Source organism: Callospermophilus lateralis, chromosome 14 (genome assembly GCF_048772815.1).
Source record: "Callospermophilus lateralis isolate mCalLat2 chromosome 14, mCalLat2.hap1, whole genome shotgun sequence".
Lineage (NCBI taxonomy): Eukaryota > Metazoa > Chordata > Mammalia > Rodentia > Sciuridae > Callospermophilus > Callospermophilus lateralis.
Genome location: NC_135318.1, coordinates 54,533,536 through 54,560,586, shown reverse-complemented (window position 1 = coordinate 54,560,586; position 27,051 = coordinate 54,533,536). Strand labels below are relative to the sequence as shown.

The 27,051-nt window shown below is 36.9% G+C and overlaps 1 long non-coding RNA gene across 2 annotated transcripts in view; it reads left to right on the top strand.

The window, feature by feature from the left end:
• Window positions 1-27,051, top strand: part of LOC143379878 (uncharacterized) — a 138,909-nt gene that overhangs the window by 33,774 nt on the left and 78,084 nt on the right. For both annotated transcript variants that reach the window (XR_013088577.2, XR_013088576.2), the window contains exon 2: window positions 3,995-4,092. This is a non-coding gene — a long non-coding RNA (uncharacterized LOC143379878). The remainder of the gene's footprint in view (window positions 1-3,994; window positions 4,093-27,051) is intronic.

Sequence of the window (27,051 nt, the reverse complement as noted above, 5' to 3'; positions counted from 1 at the left end):
GTCCTCCCACTTTTTCCTCTTTTATTTTGCTTTAGCTTCCACATAAGACAGAAAACATTTCACCCTTGCCTTTCTGAATCTGGCTTATTTCACTTAGCATGATATTCTCCATTAACATCCATTTGCCAGCAAACATCATAGTTTTGTTCTCCCTATGGCCTACCCATCTTCTGGAATGATTAGCTCTTTTACTTTTCTTCAGGGGACTATTTAGTAAGCTTCATCTTCTTTGGTGCCTCAGACCAGGTGAATATCCAAGTTTTGATATTCTCTGTCAATGTGTATCCTCTGCTATTCACCAGTATCAGCACCACTTTGAGAGAAGCTACTACTAAACCTTATTAATTAAAATCACTTCATAACAAAGCCCATGTACTAATGAATTGTAGGAATAAAACTTATTTAAATGTTCTTCACAGTTTCTCTAATTCAGTTTAAAAAATGTAGTAATGTTCTTGAGTAGTTGAGAATTTAGTTATTAAAAATAATGAAATTACTATCACAATACATAGGGATTGAAAAAGGGAGAAGAGAAAAAAGGGCAAAGGGAAAAAAGTAAAGATAGAAAACTAGTACAAACTATATTTGTATTAAAAGAAGAAAAACTTGTTGAGGGGATTTGAGGCAGAAGCATGTAATGCAAGAGGGAAAAGGGAGGCTAAGAATATCAAGTGCAAACCCGAGCTAGGAAAAAAAGAAAGAATGATTCCAGTTAATGCTTTGAAATGTTAGAAAAATACAATCAAATGGGCCAATGGCTTCAATATTAAATAATAACGGAATATCAATTGGTTCAATATGAAAATATCTGTAGGATCAAAATTGACATTAGTTAAAGCTATTTATGATAATCCATGCAGAGATGGAGAAACTTTTTAGTGAGTCTTCTTATTTGGATTTCATCTGAATTTGGGACTTTTAGAAAATTCCCACCATTCCTTATCTTTACCATTCCTCAGTTTTACCTTTAAGTTTCTCTGGCTGTGGTGGTAGTCATCACACCATTTTTCTTCTGATCCAATTCAAAGGCCCCTTGCTAGTCTTTGGTGTGTCCAAGTACCTACTAGCTTTTTGTTGGATCAGAGCAGATGGTCCCTAATTGTCTTAGCTTCCAAGTTACTCCTTGTTAGGGTGTATAGTCTCGTGTGCCCTCCTGAAGGGAAGCTCTTTGTATCCAGCACAAACAAATTCATGTGGGTTCCTCATGAATATTTCTGAGTGTGTAAGGCATGGCGGGTCTGAGATATTGTGATCTGTTTGATGTGGTGCTCGGTGGTCTGTGGGGAGTCAGGGGCTGCTCTTCCCCTCTGGAGTGCACAGGTTACAAGTTGGTGGGCTTCTTTTGGGCACACGGAGTGATAGCTGATGTCTCTGAGAAGCTCTTCCATAAGCCCCTTTATGAGGTGTACTGCCATTGTGTATGCATGAAATTTTCTGCGGACTGCTTAGGTTATCTTCAGGATTGCCTTCTGGGGGTCCATGAATCTGCATGACAATTGAGTTAAGTGGGACTTACAGCTGTGGACCCTCTTAGAGGTGTTTGGGCATAGGAGATACTTCCATAGTTGCAATAATTTTCTTACCAGCTGTTGCTTGTTCGTCAGCCCAGCACCCTGCCTCAGATCCCCTCAGCACTCTGCTTGCTTGGAGGCTGTTGCGTTTGCAGGCTATTTCTGTTTAATGTAGGAGTGCAAGGTGCATGGCTGAGGGCTGTTGCTGCCTGCTGTGGGATGCTGAGTGCCCACTCCACTCCACAGGGGCTTCTTCCTAGCAACATAGAGCTTCTAGTTGTCTGCAACAGTAGGGGCTGTGAATGCAGGCTTAGAAGCCTCTATCCTGATGATGTATGTCACCGCAGTACCATTCTTATAACTAGGGCTCAGCTCATGACTGTGAATGGCTTAGCACTTGTTCCCTTTGCTGGGATTTCTACATATCAGTGCTATCTAGGTGGTTGGCAATTGTCTTCCAGTGTGGGGACTTTGGATGCAGGCTCAGTGACAGGGAGCGGGTGTCAGTAACTTTTAGATAGTAGCAGACTTTCTACGTGGTCCTTCTTGACAGATTACTGAGACAATGTGTTTCTGGGGCTCTCTCTGGTCATATTTGTTACTATCTGTAGGTGAGGAGAAGCTGGATTGATGTCTTCTAGGGAGGCTGGTTAGCTACAGACTCAACAACATGGTTACCCTGCCTGGCACAGCTTTTTAACCCAGAATTTGTGTTAAGTAGTATGATCTCCCCAAACACAAATTGCAGAATCACATTGGTTACACACTCACATTTTTACATAATGGCATATTAGTGACTGTTGTGTTCTGCTACCATTCCTATCCCCTATTATCCCCCCTCCCCTCCCCTCCCCTCCCATCTTCCCTCTCTACCTCCTCTGCTGTTGTTTAATTCTCTCCCTTTTTTCCCTCCTCCTTTCCCCTCACAACCTCTTATAACATTGTGTAACATTGAAGGTCTCCTACTTTTTCCATATGCTTTCCCTTCTCTCTCCCTTTCTCTCCCCCATCTCGTCTTTGTTTAATGTTAGTCTTTTCCTCATGCTCATCCTTCCTGTTCTGTTCTTAGTTGCTCTCTTTATATCAAAGAAGACATTTGGCATTTGTTTTTTAAGGATTGGCTAGCTTCGCTTAGCATAATCTGCTCTAATGCCATCCATTTCCCTGCAAATTCTATGATTTTGTCATTTTTTAGTGCTGCATAATATTCCATTGTGTATAGATGCCACACTTTCTTTATCCATTCATCTGTATATACAATACATTTTGTTTGTCCATTCATCTGCTGAAGTGCACCTAGGTTGGTCCAAAGATTGGCTTTTGTGAATTGGCTCTGTAGTAATTTAAGGTGATGCCTCCTGCTTAAAAAAAAAAAAAAAAAAAAAAAAAAAAGTAATATGATCTCCTTCACCGTTTCTGCTGCTCCTGCCCTGTTTTAACTTGGTCTGCTTTTCTTTCAAACTGTTATTAAGGAAGTAAGCTGAATCGACTTTTCCTCTCCTTCTTTCTCTCTTTCCCCTAATCCCACCATGGTCAGGGTTCAGGGGTCTGATTTTCTGCCCCAGTAACCAAATTCCAAGTCTCAAACTGTCCAATATTTAGATTGCTTACTCTGGTCACCTCTCTGGTCAGCTGTTTTTTCCCTGCTTCATTTCTGGGCTGTGGAGAAGTTTCACTGCCTAGATTGGCTCTGCCATCTTCTTCCATCTCAGAATTTATGACTTTTAAGTTAGGTCTTCTAAAGTTGTCTCAGAGATCTTGGATATTATGTTCAGTGTCTCTTTATTTTTTTCTTTATTACTGTCTGAATATTCTAGATAATCCACCTTGTTTTCAAGTCCTGAAATTCTCTTTTGCTTGAACCAGCCTATTGGTTAGTTTTTCTACTGCATTTTATTTGGTTTATTGAATTTTTTTTCCTCCAAGATTTGTGATTTTTTTTCAATCTCTCTATCTATTGAATTTCTCATTCATACCTTTGTGGTCTTTCTTAATTCATTCAGTGCTTTTCTGCTTTGTTCTGTTGGAATTTATTGATTTTTTTAAAAAATTCATTATTTTAAATTTTTTAATCTGGTAAAATATCTTTGGAGTGGGTTTTTGGTAAATTATGAACCTTAGGAAGGGTCATTTGCTCTTTTTTAATCGAAATGCTATATTCATAAATTATACAAAGCAAATATTTTTAAAATATGGTAAAATACAATTAATCTTGAGATGAGAAAATGGGAAAAGGAAAGCAAAAGAAAAGTTAGAGTATTCAAAGAGTGAAAGAGAGAAATCAAAGACAGAAAGTGATGTGGGTACCAATCAGCAAATCTAAAAAAAAATTCTTAATGAAAAATGAAAATCTGTCTCTATTGAGGTGATGGAAACTCTAGACAAGAGTAGATGTTCACTAACTTTGCCTTCACTACCTCTTTACTTCTTTTTGTGTCTTGTACTGTGTACACTCTTTAATGCAAGCATCCTTCCTCTCTCAGTGTTGCTCACCAGGCTGGCAACTGGAGTGACCTGGGACCAAAGCTGGTTAAAATGATTCTCATCGTATCTGCCCAACAGTACAAGTTAGCATGGAATGGTAAGTACCTTCTACTGCAATTTACTCCAGACAGATTGGATTGATGCACTCCCAGTGGGGCTGACTCAGAATTCTAAATGGAAAGTTCCAGGGGCTGATACTAAGCTCTGAACTGGACATTCTATGGGGAGGAGTTTACTTGACAGGTTAAATTGACACAACCCTAGGGCCAGGAACTTACAGGGCAGGGAAACCACCTGCTCTGGGGGGAGGGTGTCACAGCAGGTCTCACGCACGCCACTCTCCACAACTGCAGCCTTCTGAGGCTCAGTTCCCACTTGCAATCATATGCATCCCCACTTGCAATCACTGAGTCTGTTCCATTTCCCAATCCTCTTCAGTCGGTGGCCTGAGCCTTCAGACTCAAAGGGGAAAAGGCTGAACTCTTATATTTAAGACCAGAATATTACTGCATGCAATCTTCTCTTTACCTGTTTCACTAGTTTTCTCCTGGGGCCACCCTGGGCCATTTGGTAGGTGCTGACCTGGACAGTGAGGCAATATTTGCTGCAATCTCCAGGCTCCCATAGCTGCAAACTCAGGTGTGATTCCCACAAGGTGATTCCCTGCCACCATTCCCCACTCACAACTTGAGAAATATGCATTTCTTCTTTTTTATTAATTTTTTATTTTTAAATTAGTTATCCATGACAGTAGAGTGCATTTATGCACTTTGATATATCATACATAGATGGGACATAATTTCTCATTTTTCTGAGTGTACATGTTGCAGAATCATGTTGGTCATGCAGTCACATGTATACATACAGTAATCATGTCTGTTTCATTCGACTATCTTTCCTTCCCTTTTGTCCCCTCCCTTCACTTCCCTCTACCTAATCTAAGTAATGATAGTCTTTCTTAGTGCCCCCCACCTTATTGTGAATTAGCATTTTAGAGAAAACATTCCACCTTTGGTTTGTTGGGATTGGCTTATTTCGCTTAGTCTCGTACTCTCCAACTCTACCCATTTACTGGCAAATGCCATAATTTCACTCTTCTTTAAAGCTGAGTAATATTCCATTGAGTATATATAACACATTTTCTTTATCCATTCATCTATTGAAGGACACCTAGGTTGGTTCCATAGTTTACCTACTGTGAATTGAGCTGCTATAAACATTGACATGGCTACTGTAGTATGCTGATTTTAAGTCCTTTGGGTATAAACTGATGAGTGGGATAGCTGGGTCAAATGGTAGTTCCATTCCCAGTTTTCTGAGGAATCCCCATACTACTTTCCCTAGTGGTTGCACCAATTTGCAGTTCCACAAGCAATGTATGAGTATACCTTTTTACCCACATCCTCGCCAACACTTATTGTTTCCTTTATTCTAATGATTGCCATTCTGACAGGGGTGAGATAAAATATTTATTTCTCTTATTGCTAGAGATGTTGACACTTTTTCATATATTTATTGATCAATCATATTTCTTCTTCTGTGAAGTGTCTGTTTAGATCCTTAGCCCATTTATTGATTGGGTTATTTGTTTTTTTGGTGTTAAGTTTTTTGAGTTCTTTATATGTCCTAGAGATTAATGTTTTATTGGAGGTGCATGTGGTACAGATTTTCTCCCAATCTGTAGGCTCTCTTCTCATGTTATTGATTTTTTCCTTTTCTGAGAAGAAGCTTTTAAATTTGAATTCATCTTATTTATTGATTCTTGATTTTACTTCTTGTGCTTTAGGAGTCTTGTTAAGGAAGTCAGAGACTAGGCTGACATGGTAAAGATTTGGACCTATTTTTTCTTCTATTAGGCACAAGGTTTCTGTTCTAGTGCCTAAGTCTTTGATCCACTTTGAGTTGATTTTTGTGCAGACTGGGAGTTAGAGGTTTAATTTCATTTTGCTACATATGGATTTCCAGTTTTGCCAGCACCATTTGTTGAATAGATTATATTTTCTCCAGTGACTGTTTTTGGCACCTTTATCTAGTATGATGTAACCATATTTATGTGGGTTTGTCTCTGTGTCCTCTATTCTGTACCATTGGTCTACCAGTCTATTTTGGTGCCAGTACCATGCTGTTTTTGTTACTCTAGCTCTCTAGCATTGTTTAAGGTCTGATATTGGGGTGCTTCCTGCTTCACTTTTCTTGCTAAGGATTGCTTTAGCTATTCTGGGTCTCTTATTTTTCCAAATAAACTTAATGATTGCTTTTTCTATTTCTATGAAGAATTGGAATTTTAATAGGAATTGCATTAAATCTGTATAACACTTTTGGTAGTATGACCTTTTTGACAATATTAATTCTTCCTATCCAGGAGCACGGGAGACCTTTTCATCTTCTGAGGTTTTCTTCAGTTTCTTTCTTTAGTGTTCTGTAGTTCTCATTGTAGAGGTCTTTCACCTCTCTTATTAGGTTGAGTCCCAGGTATTTTAATACTTTTTGAGGCTATTATGAATGGAGTAGTTTTCCCAATTTCTCTTTCAGTGGATTCATCGCTGATATATAGGAATGCCTTTGATTTATGGGTGTTGATTTTATATCTTGCTACTTTGCTGAATTCATTTATTAATTCTAGAAGTTTTATGGTGGAATTTTTGTATTTTCTAAATATAGAATCATGTCATCAGCAGATAATGATAGTTTGAGTTCTTCTTTACCTATGTATAACCCTTTAATTTCTTTCTTTTGTCTAATTGCTCTGGCTAGAGTTTCAAGGATGATGTTGAATAGAAGTGGTGAGAGAGGACATCTTGTCTTGTTCCAGTTTTTAGAGGGAATGCTTTTAACTTTTCTCCACTTAGAATGATTCTGGCCTTGGGTTTAGCATACATAGCTTTTACAATGTTGAGGTATGTTCCTACTATCCCTATGAATATGAAGCTATGCTGTATTTCATCAAATTCTTTTTTTGCATCTATTGAGATAATCATATACTTCTTGTTTTTAAGTCTATTAATATGATTAACTATGTTTATTGATTTCCATATGTTGAACCAACCCTGCATCCCTGGGATGAACCCCATTTGATCGTGATGCACTATCTTTTCAATATGTTTTTGTATGCCATTTGCTAGAATTTTATTGAGCATTTTTGCATCTATGTTTATCAGGGATATTGGTCTGAAGTTTTCTTTCCTTGATGTGTCTTTGTCTGGTTTTGGTATCAGGGTGATATTAGCATCATAGAATGAGTTTGGAAGAGTTCCTTCCTTTTCTATTTCATGGAATACTTTGAGGAGTATTAGTGTTAATTCTTCTTTGAAAGTCTTGTAGAACTTGGCTGAGAGAATCCATCTGGTCCTGGGCTTTTCTTGGTTGGTAGGCTTTTGATGGCATTTTCTATTTTATTACTTGAAATTGATCTGTTTCATTCATGTATGACCTCCTCATTCAGTTTGTGTAGGTCATATGTCTCTAGAAATTTGTTGATATCTTCAATATTTTCTATTTTGTTGGAATATACATTTTCAAAATAGTTTCTAATTATCTTCTGCATTTTAGACATATCTTTGGTGATTTTTTTCCTTCTTCATCTTGTATTTTAGTCATAGGAGTTTTCGCTCTATTTCTCTTCATTAGCATGGTCAGGAGTTTATCTATTTTATTTATTTTTTCAAAGAACCAGTTGTTTCTTTGGTTTCAATTTCATTGATTTCAGATCTGATTTTAATTATATCCTGTCTTCTACTGCTTCTGGCGTTGATTTGTTCTTCTTTTTCTAGGGCTTTGAGATGTACAGTTAGGTCATTTATTTGTTGACTTTTTATTCTTTTAATGAATGAGCTCAATGCAATAAACTTTCCTCTTAGTATTGACTTCATAGTGTCCCAGAGATTTAGATATGTTGTATCAGTGTTCTCACTTACCTCTAAGATTTTTTTTATTTCATCCTTGATTTCTTCTACTATCCATTTATCATTCAATAGTGTATTGTTTGGTCTCCATTTGTTACTGTAGCTTCTGTCATTTATTTTATCATTGATTTCTAATTTTATTCCATTGTGGTCTGACAGAAGGCTGGGTATTATCTCTGTTTTTTGGGGTTTTTTAATTTACTAAGAGTTGCTTTGTGGCATAAAATATGGTCTATTTTAGAGACGGAGCCATGTACTGCTGAGAAGAAGTAAATCCACCATTGATGAATGAAATATTCTATATATGTCTGTTAAGTCTAAATTATTGATTGCATTTTTAGTTATATATTTTCCTTATTTAGTTTTTATTTGGAAGATCTGTCCAGTAGTGAGAGAAATTTGTTAAAGTCACCCAGTATTATTGTGTTATGGTCTATTTGACTCTTGAAATTGAGAAAGGTTTGTTTGATGTACATAGATGTTCCATTGTTTGAGGCATAAATATTTATAATTGTTATATTATGCTTATGTATACTTCCCCTAAGAAGTATGAAATGTCCTTCTTTGTCTCTTCTAATTAACTTTGGTTTGAAGACTACTTTATCTGAGATGAGAATGGAAACCCCTGCTTGTTCACGCAGTCCATGTGAGTGATGAGTTTTTTCCCATCCTTTCACCTCAGCCTGTGGATATCTTTGCCCAGGAGGTGAGTCTCTTAAAGACAGCATATTGTTGAGCCTGACTTTTTAATCCAATCTGCCAATCTATGTCTTTTGATTGATGAGTTTAGGCCGTTAACATTGGAGATTAATATTGAGATATGATTGGTATTCCCTGTCATTTTGATTTATTTCTAGTTTTTGATTTGTCTTAGTTTCTCATTTGGTTGAATTTCCCTTTAGTGTAGACCCTCCCTTTGCTGGTTTTCACTTCATCCTTGTGGAATATTTGGTTGAGAATGCTCTGTAGTGTGGGCTTTCTAGTTGTGAATTCTTTTAATTTTTGTTTATCATGGAAGGCTTTAACTTCATATTCAAATCTGAAACTTAATTTTGGTGGATATAAAATTCTTGGTTGGCATTCATTTTCTTTCAGAGCTTGAATATATTATTCAGGACCTTCTAGCTTTGAGGGTCTGGACTGAGAAGTCAGTTGAGATTTGAATTGGTTTCCCTTGTACATAATTTGATTGTTTTCTCTCACAGCCTTTAAGATTTTATCTTTATTCTATGTGTTAGTCGTTCTCATTATAATGTGTCTTGGTGTGGGTCTGCTGTAATTTTGTACATTTGGGGTCCTGTAAGCCTCTTGTATTTGATTTTCCATTCCATTCTTTAGGTTTGGGAAATTTTCTGCTATTATATCATTGAAAATAAAATGTGTATTCCTTTGGTTTGTATCTCTGCTCCTTCCTCTATTCCAATAACTTTTAAATTTTGTCTTTTCATGTTATCCCATAATTCTTGGGTGTTCTGTTCATGGTTTCTTACCATATTCTCTGCATGGGCAACTCTACTTTCAAGATTATATATTTTGTCTTCATTGTCTGAGGTTCTGTCTTCCAAGTGATTTAGTTTGTTGGTGATGCTTTCTATTGAATTTATAATTTGGTTTACTGACTCCTTCATTTCGAGGATTTCTGCTTGCTTGTTTTTTTTTTTTTCCATGATCTCTAACTCTTTTTTGAAGTAGTCTTTCACTTCTGGTATTTTTTGTTTGATTTTACTCCTTATACTATCCTTTACTTCACATATCAGTTTAATCTGAACTCCTTCTTGGACATTTCTTCTACTGTGTTATCAGTGGCTTCTGTTTGTTTGGGGTGCTTTATTCCCTTGTTTTTTCAAGTTGTGAGTGTGTTTTCCCATCAAGAAGTAGGGATTTAAGGCAGCATAAATTCTACCCTGTAGACCTATAGTGTCCCTGAAGGTTTCCAGAGCTTTGCCTTTAATGGTGAGACCAATATCAACAGCACCTAGTGTTGATATATAGCCTTAAACTAATAGCTCCCACTAAGGTGTCTACTGCTTTCTCACATTAAACCAAAAGGATGAGTTCAATAACTATCTATAGTACAAACAGAAAATTTGTTAAAATGGTTGGTTTACAATTTTAAATGATGGATGAGAGAACAAAGGCAGTGTAGTATGCAATATTTGAGAGGGAGGAAGAGAGAAGCTAGAAGTAAAAATTCACAGGAAGAGTGGAAAAGGAACCAGCAGAGATTGGCTGTTGGTTGGAGAAAAGTTAGAAAGAAAATAGACAAGAGAGAGGAAGAATACGAACAAAGAGAAAAAAATTAAAGACATAAGAATACAACAAAAATGCAAAACACCATTCATATATCATTGTCCTCCACACACTGATGCACAAAATAAAATCTTGTTCTGAATGTGGTAGAGATACTAGCAAGTCAAAAAATAAAATAAAATAAAATAAATCTTGCTGGAAAATCAAACTGTGTCTGTCAGTGTTCAACAATTTCTCAGCCCTGTCTCTGATGTCTCTTGTGATCACCAAACCCAGATCAGCCCTTGAAAACCCAATCTCTATCCACTGACCTGGGCTTCAGATACCTCAGGCTTGGCGACACTGCAGTCCCAAGATCTCAATGCTGCTCCTACTTGCAGAGAGACCACCAGGGATACATACATTCATGCAAAGGAGCAACCACAAGATGCAGCAGCAGGACAAGGGCCACCAGCACTCTCAGCAGGAAGATCCCAGGCTCCTCCAAACCCACAGGCACCCCCACACTGAACCTGCAGATCCCATCTAGAGTCCCCAGACAGAGGCTCTTGTGGTGGTAAAACTGCTGGCACCGGGAGCCGTAAGCCCTGGCTGGTGTCCCAAAATGGGTGCAACCAAACCTGGAGTCTTCACCAAAGCAGTCCTCTAGGCAGTGGTAGCAGCAGTAGTGTCAGTGGTTGTTGGCATGAGGCAGTGGGTCAGCCTCTTGCAGCGTTGGCAACTACAGCTGTGGAGGCAGCACCCCCAGGCCATCTCTGGGGGTATGCAACAGTGTCGCTTCAGTTGTATCTGGGGCAGCAGTGTCTTCTGTGGTAGCAACACCCAGAACGAAGACCTCCAGGCGACCTCAGGCTGGCAGCAGCGGAATCAGAGGCAGCAGCAGTGGCGGTAGTGTTGCAGGGGGCAGTTCAAAATGTGCACTTCTTAAGCTCCTGCCCACTGTGCAACTCCCAGATCAGCTCAGTTCAGACTTCCTTTGTGTTCTACAGCTGTTTTCATGCCAAATTTGTCCATTATGTCTCTCTCTGTTGCCCTTTTTGTTACCTCTCCCTTCTGCTGTGTCCCGTTGACACTGCTGTTGCCACCACAAATGTCACTAATGCCCTCTTGCTTACTCTCTGTTTCAAAGACCAGAATTTCTTGGTCTCTGAGTCTTGACAGATCAATATTGAACTTCATGAATTCCCCCAGTCACGCACCTCACTGAGTAGCTGTTCTCCAGCTGCTTCTATGCTGAGCTGTAGGGAAGATTGAAAGTGCAGCTTGCCTGTGCTCTGCCATTTTGGCTCCATTGAGGGCTGGGCTAGAATTTCTATCAACTCAGTCATCAGAGCTAAAACACCCAGTTGTTTTCTTCCTCCTAGGAAACTGTGTTTCTGGTGGCAGTGGTAAGGAAGGGTGTTTATTTAGGTTATAGGATTGTGACCCTGAGGGCCATGGAGTTACAGAAGTGCTGTCCTTAATCAAGGTCTTGAGGGAAATAGCTAGTTGTACTTACCAGCTAATGCAATTGAGATTTTTTTTGTTCAAAAGAAATCATAGTAAAAACAAAAAAACAACAAAAAATCCTATTTCCTAAAAACAAGACAAATAAAGGAACCATTCACAAAATAATGTACTTAAGTTTTCATAGATAATAAAAGAAAGAGAAATAAACTTGCTCTTGATATCAATTTTCAGTTATAACCTCATTAAAGATCATATTGTTCCTTTCTTTGAAGTTTCTGTACCTGTGATGAATTCATCATTTTTTACATTTTTGTTTTTCAGTTTTATTTCTGCCCTTTCCTTAACTTTGAAATTGACTTTCTTTTTCAAACTAGCTTATCTTTTTTGCCCAATTTTCTCTTCACATTGTCTTTTTTCTATGAAGCTTTTAAGAAACTGGTAGATTTTTTTTTTCAGAAAAGAAATATACACAATTGAGTTAGAATGAAGCGGCAAACGAAAATGAAGTATCAGGTACAGTTATATAGCTGAGAGGTTTGCTTTGCCCTGTTGTGCAGTGTGTATAGAGCCTAAGCCTTTCCTTGGGTCATAAGAAAATATCATGGATGCATATCAGTTGTGGAGTTTGGGTCTGTGTTGAGATTAGCATCTCCTGTTCCCTCAGGTTTGTGAGATCACCTGTGTAAGACTAGTAACCCCACTTTGTCCTGAGGCTCAATTTGGACCCTTGGAACCCACTAAGTGCTCTATACCTGTGCTTTCAAGAAAGCTTAGCTGTACTTGGATTGCCAGCCTGTCTAGTCATTAGTCCTTTCTAGTTCTCTCTTCTTTCTCGATCTCTTTCCCTGTCTTCTGCATATTCCCTTTGTCCATCCTTCTGTCCCTGCCCCTCTCAACACTGTCCACTCTGCTGACTAAAGTGACTGCCCCAGAGGAAAGAAGTTCTCCCCTTGGTTTTCAACTCCTAATAGACTGAAATCAAATCTTATGTCTACCAAATGTCCTCTTCCTTCCATGAGCTCAACCCATGATCAGAGGAAGGATGTGGCGAAGGTGGACAAAATCCCTAACTGCTCATGCCCTGCTCATTTTCACCTGATTGTGAAAAAGTGTCCTTTTTTGAGGCTTGCGGTCCAGGTGTTAACCATTTACCAGGTGCCATGAACTGAACCACTGGTCCATATTCCACCTTTATGAACAGCACTGCCCCTTGCTCAACTGTTTCCTTTTTCCTAAGTTGACATTCACTCTTTGTCTCCCATGTCTTCTTTGGAGGCCCTTTCAAACCATCAGGACATGTAGCTTTGTTAGATCACAATTGATTGGTTATTTTGTTATTTACTTTCTGAAAGCAAAAATTAATTCTAAAACTAGTCATTTATATAATTGTTTGCAAACATTTGGACCTTGAAGAAGGAACCTCCCTACAACACATATAATGGTGAATTGATGAAGGACTCGGTGATTTTCCCAGGCCAGGAAACTATAAATGGATCAATCATACATTATTTCCACTCAAAAGCTTTAAGAACCACATTTTATATAGGAATGTCAATGAAGTATTGTTTCAAGCTGCTGATGTTCTCTGGTTTACTCCCTCAGCACAATTTAACATGTACTAACAGATGTATTAAGAAATGGAGATTATTTTAGTTAATTTTATCTGTAAGAGTCTTCACTTTCTATTCATAATCTATTCTGGTGAGTGAGTGTGTGTGTGTGTGTGTGTGTGTGTGTTGCCGTATCAAACTAGTCTAGATTCTTCATGTTCCTAAAGACCACCACAGACCCACAATTTTCAAAATTCCACCATAGCATATATGATGTTCCCTTATAAAAATATAGTGAAGTATAACAAAAAATATAAGTAGGCTCACTAACCCTAATGAGGATTAGCGCACAAGAGACAATCTCTGGCACGCTTACCGGCAGAAAGATGTTCTCAAGCCCCCAGCTGGTCAGACAGTCATCCCTGAATGACCACTCATTTTTGTGTGTGATGGAGAAGTCCAAATTGTGAAGACTGAACCTCTGAGAGCCAGAAACCTTTGGTACTGGTGGTTCTGGAAAGACCTTTACAACTTTTATCACTTTGTGCTTTGCACATGAAAGTCCTCCTGCTTAGAAGACTCAAATTTTACCCCTGTTACCCCTTTTCTGCACTTGTGGGGGCCTTACTTCTAGGATCAGTACATCAAAGAATACAGACAGTAAAACATTTTGATGCATATCCTTGAACTATTTACCAGGAATTTGTATCAATTTAAACTCTCACTAGAAGTGTGTAAATGTTTTCCTGCCGAGTGGAGGGCATGTTTTTAATATTGAGTTTCAAAATAATGTTAATTAAGTTGTTTGAGAAGAATGTCTTAAACCATATAATTGGGTAAATGTCTGAACCCAATGCTTTATTCTGTGAATGTTTGATGCACTGTAATTACAGTACTGATTATTCCCATAATTTTTCACCTTGGTTTATTCTATGGAATTATTTCAGCACTTTGGGGGAAAAAAATCCTGGGCTTGTTGTAAAATTTGTTTTACTAACCATGAGTGGCACCTGAAACTGTAGGTATTTAAGACATTGCTTCTTGGGAGGTATTCATTCATCTGAGTGCAAATGAGTTTGGCTCTGAACAGCTTTTAGCAGGCGTTTGACAGCTTGGATGACTGGCACATTGTCATCTTCATAACACACCTAAAATGCAGAGTGCCAAAATTCACAAACAGGTTTGGTGTAGTTAAAGATCTGAGACCTTGTCTAACTTAGTTAATCTTTTAAATCATAGAGGCAGAAATATGCCAACTTTAATTAAAATTGCAGCCCATAATGTAAAATATGATTATCTTATGTGAAGGTATGTATTTTCATTTTAGTATTTCATACTTTGTTAAGTCTTTGTAAGACTTACATGTGGTATAGAATTGACAACTGATGGCTCTGACAACTTCCTACAGTTACTATGGGTGATTTTTCTATACTAATCAGCATTTTCTTTCTCTGACCATTTTGGTTTTCTTGCTCTGGGACTGTATAACATTGGAAATTTTTATCAATGATAAATGAAATCCATTTTTGTTTTTACATGTCAATGATAGACACTAATAAAGGATAGTAAAGGGACTCAGAGAGAGTCAGTAGTTCACATCCCATAAAACAATCTTCTCTGGAGAGCCAAGGGTTTAATGAGAAGAACTTTGGATTATTGAATGTATGTGTGTGTGTGTTTTCACTAGTTAATGAAATACAAAAAAAAAAAAAAAAAAGAGGACAAAGTTTACAAAATGTTTTAGGCTCAATCTTAAAAAAAAAATTTGGTTTTCAGAAACTTTCATTGAATTGCAACATTTTCACTAAAAATTTTTTTCTAGAACAATGAAATATATTGAGTACATAATTTCTTCCCAATTTTTTCTCCATAAGAGGAGAACCAAGAACTGAGAAAGCAGGGACATGGCACAGGAAAGGTAAAAACAAAAATCCATGGGGGAAAGTGAATATGGGAAGTACCTATCCTGAAAATCAAGGGTAGAGAGACTGAGCATGTTGGAAACAGGGAGGCAGGTTAGAAGACTGGAGTGGAGAAGAGGGTTTCGTTAAAAAGTAAGTTACTGATGGTTCTGACAATCAGTACCTTGGGGAAGGTACTTACCATATTATCTCAACATAATAAAGGCTATATATGACATAATACTGAATGGGAAAATTCAGTATTATGTCATATTCCTGATCTGAGAGTTTCCACTCAGATCAGGAACAAGACAGGGTGTCCATTCTCACTGATCTTATTCAATACAGTACTAGAAATTTTACCCAGAGTAATGAGGCAAGAGGCAGAAATAAAATAGGAAGGAAGTCAGCCAAATTATCCCTGTCTACACATGATGTTGTTGTATACATAGAAAACCCCAGAGACTCCACCCAAAGACTATGAGAACTGATAAATGCAGAAATAACTCTAAATGGATCAAAGGTCCAAATGTAAGAGTTGAAACTGTAATTACTAGAAGAAAATAAAGGGGAAGCACTTTGAGACATTGGCACAGGCAGTGATTTTCTGGATAGGACCCCAAAACACAGGGAACAAAAGCAAAAATTGACAGGTAGAATTACACCAAACTAAAAAGCTCCGGCACAGCTTGGGAACAATCAACAGAGAGAGGCGCCAACCTAGAGAAAGGGAGAAAATTTTTGCCAGCTGTTCATCTGCATTCAAAATGTTTAGCAGGGCACCTGACTGACACTGAGAACTCTATGGGCACGAGTGGCTGTTGCTGTTTTCCTATCCCTGAACCTTAGTTTCCTTATCTGCAGGAGAGGAATGACCCACTCTCTAAGACTCATCCAGTTCTAACAGGACAGGATTCTAGATATTGTTTTCCCTGCATGAAAAGGTTTAAAAGAAAATGAATTTGTTAAAAGTGAGTATGTAGATTCTAATTAGGCATTCACAATCTATTCTCTGATATTTATACATCTATTCAGGCTATTTACTGGGATAGAGCAGCTAAGATGTGTGTGTGAATAAATATATATATACTACTAAGGATTGAGCCCAGAGTTACTTTACCACTGAGCCACATCTCCAGCTCTTTTTTATTTTGAGTCAGTTCTCACTAAGTTGCTTAGGGCCTCACTTAATTGCTGAGGATGGCCTTGAACTTGTGATCCTTCTGCCTCAGTCTCCCAAGTTGCTGGGATTACAGGCATGCACCCCTCCATGACCCACAGGCAAGTTATATTTTTAAGAAATTCTCCCTTTCATCTCAGTTTCCAAACTTTATGGCATAAGTTTTGCCATAGTATCTATTTAAAACAAACAAACAAACAAAAACCTTCATTGTTTCTGTAGCTATATCCTGTTTTCCTATTTTTAATACTCTAGTTATTTATTTGTATTTTTCTTTTTTAAAAAATGATTTTAGTGTTTTGTCTACTATTTTCTTTTTGTTTTCAAAACAGTTTTTATTTTTATTAATTTTCTTCATTTTGTTGTTCAACATTTCATTAGTTTCTATTTTTATTTTTACTTCATTTCTTGTACTTTGTTCTCTTATTTCTTGAGTTGATTGATGCATTATTGAATTTGACTTTTCTTCTTCCAAATATATGTGGTTAAGAATATAAATTTTCTCCAAAGTATTGCTTTAGTTGTATTGCAAGTTTTGCCATGTAGATTTTTCGTTGTTGTTCAATTACAAATATTTGGAAATAATTCTGTAATTAGAATCTCTGAACTATTTAGGTGTATATTTTGTTATTTCCAAATATATCTTTTTGTCTTTAGCTTTTATTGCATTTTTTTTTTTTAGAGATTGTGATCTGAATGATAGAGATTATTTCGTTGATATTTGTTGAGATTAGCTTTGTGTTTTAAGTGTATGGTTAACTATTGCAAACCTTCTACATGGGCCTGCAAAAGTATTTATTCTTTAATTACTGGATGCAAATACTAAGAAAAGGATTTTAAAATCTGTCACTGTGATTATGACATTATCAATATATTTTTACATTTCAATTAATTTTTGCTTAGTATTACTTGAGGCTATGTTGTTAGTTACATACATGTTAGTGATTTTTATATTTTCTTGGTAAATTGTTGATGATTTGGATATATATAATAACCTTCTGTTTTTCAGAATACTGTTTGCCCTAATTAGTACTGTATTTGCTTTTTATGTGTGCGTGTGTGTGTGAGTGTGTGTGTGTGTGTTGTGGGGAGCCTCTTTCTGGATGGACAAGTAGGTACCTTTGTTCTTTATTTTCAACCTTTCTATATCTACATTTTCTTTTAAATAAATAAAAGGTAAAAATTTTTCCTCATTCAATTTTAGCTTTTGTAACCAATTTGTTTCTTACTTTCATAGAAAGTCTTTAGCTGGAGAATTAAGTTCTTTTATATTTTCTTTTATTAATGGAATTTGGGGGTTTATTCTTACCTTATTTTATACTTCCTGTGCTTTCTTCTTGAGTGGTGAAATTGGAGCTTACATATGGAAATTATGTACATAACATGGCTGTAGAAGCCACCAAAGTGAGTAGATTGCCCTGAATGAAAGAGCCGAGAAGAGAGAACAGAATTTAGAGGAAGATTTACCAAACCAATAGAAAAAGATCCAACAGAAAGACTGATAAATTCTGACTAGAAAGACAAGATCTGGGAAGGACAATGTCTTAGAGTCCAGCTGATGAAAACGTATCAGGTGGGAGTGCATGGTTAGGAATGTTTGATGCTACTGATTCTAGGAAAGGTGACTAAATCTGGTGGTTAGAGATGGTTAAGATTTTTGAGAGTATTGTTTCCATGGAGTAGTAGTAATGGAAATGATATGGGTAAAGAAAAGGACATGATACAGAATATAACCTTTGAATGATTTATAAAGAAAGAGGGGATTTAGCATGGGAGATAATCCTTGTCCAGATGTTGGGGCAATGATGCACCAGAACAGGAGTAACTGATGAACCGAAGTCTTGGAGATAATAAAATCTCCACACTTCCTTCTGAAAAGTAGGTTTCTTTTCAAGAGTCCACTTAGAGACTGCACAGATTACATGCCCAATTACAACTTGGAGGAAATGCAATATAAATGACAAGGGTGTCTCCATGGGCAGCACTGATGAATCCATTAATTTTGGTATCATTGATCAAGCACTGTGAAGTTAATCCTGCAGTGTGGGTTAGATCAGAGCATACATTAATAAACGCACTTGCACTTGACCTATAAAACGAATGATCAACACGTCCCATAGGGCTGTGAAACTGGTGAGCTCTCTGAAGAATCATCACTATCACTAAGCCATTTTAAAGGACTGGTTTTAGATTTTCATTAGGAGAAATATCTGTGAATGCCTTTGCTAATGAAAACCAAGTGCCTAATTTCTGCTAAAACAGACTCAGGACAATATTAAAGTTTTTGCTCTTAAAGTGAGAATAAAGTAATTTTACTTTACCTACCCTTTGTCTCCTTTCCTTTGGGAAGCAACTGTAATTACCAATTAACTTAGCAAATATTTGTTGAACAACACTCAGAGTGTGATATTCTTCCGAAATGACACCAGCTTATCAAATAGCTTAGGAGGAGGCATATATATTTTTCTTAGGAAAAAGATTATTGACTTCCTCCCGGCATCTTAAGTAAAGCATTGTTTCAGGGTGGTGGCTATTATTCACTATGCTGTGGCTACCCTTTGAAAGGGGCTGCCCTTAAAAAAAGGGACATCTTCTTTTGTAAGGAAAAATATTTTTTAAGGTCCTTTGGTTATGGAAAGTGACTAAGCCCCCAAACTCATCTAGATATTGGGGAGAGTGCTGGTCATCATCAAGTAACAAGAATTGGGTAATTGTCTATTGGCAGCTCATGAAGTTGGTATGGGGTTTGTTGGTATGGGCAGTGTTTAGAGGAGAGGAGAGATGAAGCCAAAGATTCCACTGTTAGTACAATATAGCCTGGTCAATAAGGAGGACCTCAGGAGAAAGTATTGGTAAGAAGTTCCCTTTAGTGGAATAGTTTATATTTATGCCGTAAAATACTCCACTTAAAGTTGTTTCCTCTCTGTGGTATAATTTAATTTCCTTTTATAATACTTCACAAAAACCAGTTTTACACAAGAGCCCTTATTTAACAGGGCTGTGGGTGACACAGGAAGAGAAGCTCTCCAATGCATGAGACCAGGTGGGAAGGAGGGAGGATTCCCCTGGAGATGGGATGGAAAGAAGGGTAATTTTACAAGCAGGAGGAATTGTATAGAGTAACCCCCCTGTGGAAGTATAGTGGAGGGATGAGATTTCTCATAGAAAAATGGAGTAGTTTCAGGGCGATTTTACTAGAAAAGCATGGTACCTGATTCCTGATTTGGGGGTTCTGGCTTTCACTTCAAACACTGACAGTAATTCTCATGTCACTGGTCATGAGAATTGATTCACCCCAGGAAACAACCCAGAAACGCCCTCACTAAATCTGACAAAAGAGAAAACATACCTTGAAACTTCCAGGACTTGGATCGGGAAGAAAAACTTTTGAAAGAGAGAAATGAAGATCTTGAGTCTGGAATTCTGGCTAACTGACTTATCCTTTCCAAGCCTTAGTTTCTTTATCTGTAAAATGAGAGGATGAAATAAGCTGCCTGTTGCCCGAGTGCCTGTCTTATGGTATGTTCCTGGTAATTGCTAGCTTCTGTAGAAGGCGACTCTGTGTTGTCTGGAGAAGTCATTTATCCACGTACCATCTACCACGTATCTATGATCTATAGATTATGAAGATATGAAGAGGACTATTGTTTTCCCCAAACACCCACAGGTTTTAGAATTTTAGAAGGGCATAAGGATAAGACGTACACTTTACTTCTCTGGCTTTATAACCAGTAACTAATAGTCAAGAGCTATTAGTTATTTATTAGTTATTTATACCTGGAAGCCCATTACCACCACAGCACATGGCCCCTGTCAAGGAGAGATGTGGAATGGGGTTCCCATCATTCTTCTGTGGGCTGAGCTTCAAGAGAGAGCCCTTTCTTCCCCTGTGCAGGAGGACCTTTGTGTGATGTGCTTGCTTCCTATAGACTGGGAGAGGATGAGGAAACATCACCTCTCAGGAAAGAGGAGGCTTGAGAGAGTGAGGAAGGGCATCTGTCACAGCTGGAAGCCATGTCACCTCGTCCACTCGTGGGTGGGACTGGACCCAGTGGGACTTGGCCTAATCTTACCATTATATGAACGACGACTCCTTGAGTCTCACCGATGTGCTCGTGTGTGCATTTCTAAGCGTTCCAGAGAATGGATTTTGTATTAAAGACATCTCCATTCATGTTTATTAATGGAGAGGTTGTAGAAGCAGGACTGGTGTTTGTTTCATTTATTTAGCACTTGTGACAAGACGGCTCTGCGCCTGGCCGGTGCGAGGACATTACTTTATTGATTAAATAATGTGATGAAAGGGAACGGTGCTTATGTGTTGAGAGATTATTGCCAGAGACTGTTGGCCAACAGAGTGCTGAAAGGAGAGCAGTGTGACACTTTCACTGTGAGTTAGTAATTAGCAGCCAGTGAGAATGGAAATGCAGTGTCCTGGGGAACGTTCCTGTTAATGCTCCAGGTCTACACTCTTGAAGGTATACAGGATCGTATGTCTTGTTTCCCAATGAGCTTATTTTTGGACCCTGAAATAATAAGAAATACACTTCGGAAACTACAGTGTTATAAAACAGGGTATTTGAAATGGCACAAAAGAAAACTCCCCACTTTTATGGAAAAGGGACACAATTCTAATCTTAGACATAAAAAAAAGTGGAAAATTTCAAACAATATGTTTATCTCATTACCTTAATGCAGAAATGTTATGGGGTCTATGTGAAGTGGATGCATTTGTTTAGGCACTTAGAGGAGAAAATAGGACAGGGCTCGCCCAGAGCGTGACCTGACATTTATCTTTCAGCCTGTGGAATGATCTGAAAGCTGGATATTTTGCCCCAAAGAATGGGCGTCTGAAAGAACCTGAGGCATCTGTGAACCCATTTTGAATGATGGCATCAGCAATTACTCTGTGTCTCATGCAGGTCCTATTGGGTGGGAGCACATGGGGGCATTTGTGATTCCTTTTGGCAACTTGATCTCTGTTCTACTATTTTTTTCCAGTTGATTTTATTTATTTTTTTAAAATTTGTTTTAATTAGTTATACATGACAATACAATGACTTTGATATATCATACATTTGAATCAGATGGGATATAATTTCTCATTTTTCTGAGTGTACAGGTTGCAGAATCATATCGGTCATGCAGTCACATTCAGGACATTGCTCCTAGCTTTCTATTCATCATTATCTTTATTTATTTGCTTATTTTTCTTGTCCACCTGCATTCCTTATTTTCATTTTCTTACCCCTGTTCTCCCTTAGTAGAGCAAATAGTTAAAGCAAAAACCCTGGAGGCTCTCTTCCTAGCTTCAAATCCTGGTACTAAGACTGACTAGCTGTGTGACCTTGGAAGAGCACTTGACCTTCCTGTACCTCAGTTTCCTCATTTGTACAATGGTTATGATATTAGTGTCTACTCCTTAGAGTTGTTTCTAGATAAAAAGATCTAAAATATTTATTTAAAGTGCATAAACCATTCTTGACATACAGCAAATACTACCATACTTTATTTATATTTAAACAACTAATAAAATAACTGGTTTGATTCTTATTCACTCATGAAGTTTACCAGCCCCAGAAGACTTAAAAGTCAATGCCAAGATTATCAGAAGGGGATTTAAATGCTTCATCATTTGGATACAACCTGTCTGCTGCACAAGATGTTCTAGTACATTTCACAGTTCAGGCATTGAGTCTATTTATCATACCCTAAATGTACTATATATTTTTCTACTATACACTACTCATTCATTCAGAAATGCTCTCATTTCTTTATTTTTTTCTGCCACTCAAAATCTGAACACCTGTTTTTACCATTCATCTTAGACATTGGACACTATTAGTACATTAAAACTTTCCTGTGTAAACCCCTTATATCTTATATCAAAGGCTGCATGATGGCTCCACTCTCCCAAATAGCCATATCATAGTCCTTGAAATTCGTAAATATTAATTTATATGGCAAACATCTTGCAGATGTTAAGGATCTTGAAATCAGGAGATTATTTTGGATTGTTTGATGGACCCAAATGCAATCACAGGTATCATTAAAGAAGGAGGCAAATGAAGATTCACACAGTACAATCACAGAGACTGAGATTACAGATAACAGCCATAAGCCAAGGACCACCACCAACCATTCGAAAAACCAAAAGAGGCAAGGAACAGATTTTCTCCTAGAACCTCCAGAAGGAGTGTGGCCTTGCCTACATCTTGATTTTAGCTTTCTATGATTCAGTTTGGACTTCTGGCCTTTAGAACTATGAAAGAATTAATTTGTGTTGTGTTTTTCTTCTTTCTTGAAAAGACAAATAGAACTTTTAATTGGGCAAAGCATCATATTAAGCATTTCTAAAAGGAAAAATTTCAAAATTATTAAGTAAGTGCAACAATGATCAATGACATTATGGATAAAGGATCTGGATGAATATTTCTCCAGAGCAAATTTCAAATGGCCAGTAAATAATATTTGAAGAACTTTTCAACAATAGTAGCCATTAATGAGATGCACATCAAAACCACAATTATATACCATTCCACTCTCACCAGAATGGCTATAATAAAAAAGACAAAACATAGCAAGTGTTAGTGACGATGTGGATAAATCAGAATGCTTATACACTGGTGGTGGAAATATAAAGAGGTAAAGACACTTTGTCAAACTATTTGGCAGATCCTCAAAGTTTAAAGAAATTGTTATTATGTGACCCAGCAATTCCATTTCTAGATACATAACAAAGAGAAATTAAAACTTGCATGTACATAAAAACTTGTGTACAGATGTTCATAGCAGCTGCATTCCAACCCAAGGTCCATCCACTGGTGAATGGATAGATTCCACACCATGAAACATTATTTGTCAGCATAAAGGAATGAAAAATTTACAATTGCTATAATTACAAATGCACCTTGGAAAATATTATGTTAAGTGAAATAGAATTTATGTTGTTTTGAGCCATCGAATTTGTGGTGATTTGTTGTAGTAGCCATAGGAGACTAACACAATGCTATTGCAGTTTAGTATTTTATTTTCAATAGTTGTCTTAAGTTATTTAATAAGTTAGATATAGTAAAAATCACTCTTTTTGCTTTACAGTTCTGTGATTTCTGACAATTTTACTCATGTAACCACCATCTTAACCAAAAGACAGAAGAAGCCCATCACCATCTCACATCCTCCAACCCCAAAATATCCTTCTGCTATTGCTTTGTAGTTGATCCCTCCCAACACTCTTAATATATTCATCATTATAGTTCTACATTTTACAGAATGAAACTGATAAATGTGTGCCTTTTTGAACCTACCTTCTTTTACTTCATATAATACATGTGAAATTCTCCCATGTTGCTTTATGTATTAATAATTCATTTCTTTTTATTCCTGAATAGTATTCTATTTTATAGATATCCACCGTTATTCTATCCTTCCCTCAATTGAGGAATGTTTTGGTTGTTTCCAGTTTGGGCAACCGTGAATAAAGCTGTTACAAATATTGGCATACAAGTTTTTGTTGGAACACAGGTTTTATTTCACTAAATGTTGTCAAGTCAATTGCAGAATAATTTTCCCTCTATGCATTGAAAATGTAATTTATTTTTTTCAGGCTTCATATCATATATATGCATTATTTCATTATTGGTGCCTTATAATTATATGTAATAGTGGAATTTTTGTTACATATTTGTGCATGCACACAGTATAGCAACATAATTTGGTCAATATGATTCCCCATTGAAAATATCATTTCAAAGTCTTCATCTGTTTGGGCTGAATACACACTATAATGAATGAATACATAGTCTGGGTAACTTAAACAACAAACACATATCTTACAGTACAAAAGGTTAGAAATCTGAGATCAGTTACTAAAATGATTGGGCTCTTGGCAAGGCCCCTCTTCCTGATTTTTAAGTATCTGACTCGCATCCTCAAATGTGAAAAAAGGGGGAAAAATTCTGTTGTATGTCTTCTTATAAGGGCATCCATATTACTCATGAGAATTTTACCCCCAAAAGCCTGACTTCCTAATACTAATACTATGCTGATACCAAAACAGACATGGAGACCAATGGAACAGAATAGAAGACAGAGAGACAAACCCACATAAATACAGTTATCTCATACTAGACAAAAGTGCCATAAATGCACATTGAAGAAAAGATATCCTCTTTAATAAATGGTGCTAGGAAAACTGGAAAGCCATATGTAGCAAAATTAAATTGAATCCCTATCTCTCACCCTGCACAAAACTCATCTGAAAGTGGATCAAGAACCTACGCAATAGTCCAGAGATCTTGTGCCTACTAGAAGAAAATATAGGCCCAAATCTTCATCACGTTAGCTTAGGAATCAACTTCTTCAACAAGACTCCTAAAGCACAAAAAGTAAAATCAATAAATGGGATTAGGATTTCAGTGTGTGAATTTAGGGGATCCAAATATTCAGTACCTGGCACTTCACATTCTATATACTCTAAATCTGGAAGTATGGAATTGTATGAGAAGTCAAGTTCAAGAATTACTTTTAAAATGTCTAGTAATTACAACACTATTTGTTAATAGTCCTACTAAAATTATGATATATGATAATACTTTTTGAAGCTAGATAAAGTATGTAAAATAACATTAATCAAGTTTTTAATTACTGCTGTTCTTTGCAATGAAGTAGCCATAACAATCTATAGAGACAAATTTCTCCCTCATTGGGATTTTCTTGAGTTTGTACTTTACACCAAAGCTGGGGACCCAAGTCACTGTCATTGGCCTCTTGCTCCCCCTTCAAAGGCATTGACAATCCCATCACTTTGTGTCCCACTTCCAGCTTCAACACTTGAAATAGTGAATTTGAGTTTGTCTTTTCTGCTCAAATACTGCCTATTCCCTTAGAATTCACACTTCAAGACTCCCTGGATATTTCATCTGGATTGGCACTTTAAGAAGCTCTCCATTTCAATTTCTCTACTCTCCACCAATAATCCTGCCTTTAATCCTAGCAAAGGACTTTTCCTACAAAAGACCCCTAAGTCATTATAGTTCCCAAGAGCAAATTATTCTCATGTCTTGTAAACCCCGAGCCTTTGACACTCTTCCTGGAGAGCTGTTAGCCTTATGTCTCTTCTTCCATATGAATAGACTTTTGCAATCAGATTTGAGTATAATCTGGAGCTGAACTCAAGTGAACAAATGATTGCCTCTCTGCTGTTGAACTGCAACTCTGTTGTGGAAAGAGAAGGTTTGTAATCTGTTCTCACTACTGAGCATGGGATAAGGATTTTCTGTTACCAATTGCACTTCAAGGGCACTGTCCTATTTTTAAGATCAGTATAGAAAGTTGTTCTCAAATGAAATAAAATGTTTTATAGCTTCAGCTACAGATATAAATGCCTTATCTTGGACATTTGGGAATATTCTCTTCCAGGCCCTAATTTCTTTCCTCTTTCTCGTAGACTACAGAGAGGAAAGAGGGTTGATGATGAGCTTCGCTATAATGCGATAGCAAAGAATCATGTTTGCAGGTAGCTTGTCTTTCAAGTGATAAATAACATTGAAAAAAAATCAGGAAATATGTCACTGGGTCTTCCAGAAAAAGAGATGTGTTTGTAAGGCATACTCATCCAAGCCTTTTTGAAACCATTTATTCCTTGTTAAAGTATCTGCTCAGTGCTATATAGATACAATCTGAGAGATTAAAAAATCAAAACCATTAATGTGCCTTGTGAAAGAAAATGGGCTTCTCAGGCTTTAGTAGACTTTTAATGTGAATTTTTTTTAGTAAGTTAATTCAAATGTTAATAAAAAGATAAGCAAATTGATCTGATTGCCTTTATTCTTATACTCATAAACCAACTTCTGCACACTGGATCAGAAGTAATGAACCTTTAACCAATTATAAATACTTCTAATTATTTACATTAAAGTGCTAATAATTGTAACTAAGCATGCAGTTACTTAAATGAATGTTTTAATAAGGTTTTTTATTTTCTGCAATAAAATATAATAATGTCTTCAATTTTTTTTCTGTTTAATAATCTTAGAAATGTTTCAGGTACTTTGGGACAGTCTTATATATTTATTAGCAACAGATGAGTCGTTAATTACAAAGGAATGGATCACCTAGCTTTGCAGTCTGTTCTTCATATTCTGTGGTATAGGTCAGGAATCAAACCAAGAAGTGTGCTTTACCCCTGAGCTACACCCTTTTTACTTTTAATTTTGAGACAGGGTCTTACTAAGATACCTAGTCTGACCTTGAATTTATGATCCTCCTGCCTCAGTCTCCCAAGTTACTGGGATTACATGCGTGCACCACTGTACCCAGCTTGTGGGTCAGGATTTCTAAGAGAACAAAGAAAGCATACAATGATCATCCCTGCTAGAGGAAATGTGCAAAACCATCACAAATCTCACCCAAACAACCATCCATCCAAACCCATTGCCTTTGGAATTATGTTTATTCTCTAAATTAGGTTTTGCTAAAGACTGATATTAAAAACAATCTGATAAATCCTTTATTCTAAAGAACTGTTTTAGAATAAAGAAGGCTAAAAAGAAATGACAACTGAACGCAATGCATGATCCAAGACTTTTTTTTTTTTTTGTTGTTACTTTAAAAGCATTATTGGGATACTTGGTAAAATCTGAGTAACGTCCATAAATTAGATAAGAGTTTTGTACCCATGTTAATTTTCAGATTTTGATTTGAAGGCAAAGACATGCCAACTTATCGTTGGATATTCTGGAATTTTTCTACAAAAGTCATTTTAAATTCTATGATTTATTATTAAAAAGCCAGTCAGATTCATCAAAACAATCAGATGATATA